Below are 3,351 nucleotides of genomic sequence, written 5' to 3'. Positions count from 1 at the left end.
CATAGATCTTATCCCAGGAACATCTCCAATCTCTAGGAGACCTTACAAGATGGCACCCTTAGAACTAGCCGAGCTTAAGAAACAACTTGATGAGTCCTTGCAAAAGGGTTTCATCCGTCCTAGTTCTTCTCCTTGGGCTTGCCCCGTCCTCTTTGTTAAGAAGAAGGATGGTACGGACCGGATGGTTGTAGATTATCGTCCCGTTAATTTGGTCACGATAAAGAACAAGTATCCGCTCCCCAGGATCAACGACCTGTATGATCAGCTCGCTGGATCCTCAGTCTTCTCCAAGATGGATTTAAGGTTAGGCTACCACCAAATCAAAATCTGAAACGGGGACATTCCCAAGACAGCTTTTGTCACTCGTTATGGCCAGTACGAGTACACCGTCATGTCCTTTGGCCTAACCAACGCCCCAGCCACATTCTCCCGCTTGATGAACTCGATCTTCATGGAGTACTTAGATAAGTTCGTCGTGGTTTACCTCGATGATATTCTTATTTACACGAAGAACGAGGAAGAGCATGCCGAACATCTTAGACTTGTGTTAGAAAAACTCAGAGAGCACCGCCTTTATGCCAAGTTCTCCAAGTGTGAATTTTGGTTGCCAGAAGTGACCTACCTAGGCCACGTAATTTCTGGTTAGGGCATTGCTGTCAATCCCGAGAGAGTCAAGGCCGTTCTCGATTGGACTCCACCTGAGACCGTTAAACAAGTTAGAAGTTTCCTTGGTCTAGCCAGCTATTGTCGCCGCTTTGTTGAAAATTTCTCCAAAGTAGCCAAACCCCTCACGGAACTTCTCAAGAAAGATAAAAAGTTCGAGTGGTCCCCACAGTGTGAGTACAGTTTTCAGGAACTGAAAAGACGCCTGACTTCTGCTCCCGTACTTGTGCCACCGGATTTCACAAAGGACTTTGTTATCTATTGTGACGCCTCACGACAGGGACTAGGTTGCATTCTTATGCAGGATCGTCATGTGATTGCCTATGCATCTCGACAGTTGCATCCACATGAGGATAATTATCCTACACATGATCTAGAGCTTGCAGCCGTAGTCTATGCACTCAAGACCTGGCGACATTACCTTCTTGGTAAACGTTGCGAGATCTACACCGATCACCAGAGTCTCAAGTATATCTTCACCCAACCGGATCTGAACCTTAGGCAAAGACGTTGGTTGGAGTTGATCACAGATTATGATCTAGGGATTACCTACACCCCAGGCAAAGCCAATGTCATGGCTGATGCTCTAAGCCGTAAATCCTATTGCAACAATCTCATGTTGCAGCAAGGCCAACCACTTCTCCATGAGGAATTCTGTAAGCTTAATCTTCACATTTCTCCTCACGGATTCCTTTCTACCTTGGTGGCGAAACCTGATCTTGAAGATCGGATTGTCGCTGCTCAAAAGCAAGACACAGGAATTTCTCGGATCAAGAGAAACATTAAGAAGGGAGTTGGTGGATGTTTCTCTATGGATGATCGTGGTGTTGTTTTCTTTGAGAATCGCTTGGTGGTTCCCAAGAATCAACATCTGCGACAATTGATTCTTAAGGAGGCGCATGAATCTCCTCTCACGATTCATCTCGGTAGCACTAAGATGTATCAGGACCTATGCCAGAGGTTCTGGTGGACTAGGATGAAGAGAGAAATCGCCGACTTCGTTGCTAATTGTGACGTATGTCGTCGTGTTAAGGCAGAGCATCAAAGGCCTGCTGGCACCCTTCAGCCTTTAGCTATTCCTGAATGGAAATGGGATAAAGTTGGTATGGACTTCATCGCCGGCTTTCCCAGGACCAAGAGAGAGAATAACGCTATCTTCATAGTCATTGATTGTCTTTCCAAAGTGGCTCACTTCCTTCTTGTTCGAGAGAGTATCACTGCTAGTCAGCTTGCTGACTTATACATTTCTCGAATAGTGTCACTTCATGGTGTTCCACTAGAGATCAATTCAGACCGTGGCAGTCTTTTCACTTCTCATTTCTGGGAGAGTTTCCAAACTGCCATGGGAACCCATCTTTCCTTCAGTACCGCTTTCCACCCTCAGTCGAGTGGTCAGGTGGAACGGGTCAACCAAATTCTCGAAGACATGCTTAGAGCTTGCGTTATCTCATTCGGTATGGATTGGGAGAAATGTCTTCCTTTTGCCGAGTTTGCTTATATCAATAGCTATCAATCCAGTCTCAAGAAAGCTCCTTTTGAGATTCTCTATGGACGAAGATGTCGAACACCTCTAAACTGGTCAGAAACCGGTGAAATACAATTCTTTGGACCGGACATGATCCAGGAGGCAGAAAAGCAAGTTCGCATCATTCGTGAGAACTTGAAAACAGCCCAGTCTCATCAAAAGAGTCAGTATGATCGTCATCATAAGGATATTACTTATGAAGTTGGCGAAAAAGCTTACCTTCGGGTTACTCCCTTGAAGGGTACCCATCGTTTCGGTATCAAAGGCAAGTTGGCTCCTCGTTACATTGGTCCTTTTCGCATTCTCGCTAAACGAGGATAGGTTGCCTACCAGTTGGAACTACCCCCACATCTTTCTCGAGTTCATGATGTCTTCCACGTCTCTCAACTCAGGCGTTGCTTCTTGGATCCCATCCGCGGAGTGGACCATGAAACGCTTGATCTCCAAGATAACCTCACATACCGAGAGTACCCGGTTCGCATTCTTGATCAAGCAGAGCGTGTCACTCGATGTCAGAACATCAAGTTTCTCAAAGTTCAGTGGTCTCATCATTCCGAGAGAGAAGCTACTTGGGAGCGAGAAGATCGTCTTCGACTGGAGTACCCCGCTTTTTTCCGTCGACCCCTGAATCTCGGGACGAGATTCTTTCAAGTGGGGGCGAGTTGTCACATCCCTAGTTTTGGTATGCTCAAGGCTAGCTAGTCATTTGTGCATCATGTTTAAATTCCATTTAATTTGAAATGAGGATTTGTGAAACCCTTAGAATCATTTTTGGAAATGACCTAAATAAAAATTGCTCCAAAAAGGTTCAAGAAAATGCTCATGCTGCTCCCTGAAAATATTGGACAGAGATAAAAATCAAACCAATATTTTTAAGAGCTCATAAGTAATTATTTTGGGCATTTGGAATTAATGCATAAATATTTGCATTGGAAATATATTAGTTATATATATTAATATATGTCCAAAAATTATGCCACCTGTTGGGGAGCTCTGGAATAATGCCACTAGTTCCTACAAAAATGGGCATAAGGAAATAAATTGATTTAGTATTTTAATTAAATCAAAACATATGTCAGAAAAATAGAAAAAGAAATAAAAAGGGATACTTACCTGGCGCTTAGCTCCTGTGCTGGCCCAGCACTGTGCGGCCTGGCCGGCCC

This window comes from Triticum aestivum, chromosome 3B (assembly GCF_018294505.1).
Source record: "Triticum aestivum cultivar Chinese Spring chromosome 3B, IWGSC CS RefSeq v2.1, whole genome shotgun sequence".
Classification (NCBI taxonomy): Eukaryota; Viridiplantae; Streptophyta; class Magnoliopsida; order Poales; family Poaceae; genus Triticum; species Triticum aestivum.
The sequence above is the reverse complement of the archived record's forward strand: the minus strand, read 5'-3'. Positions refer to the sequence as shown.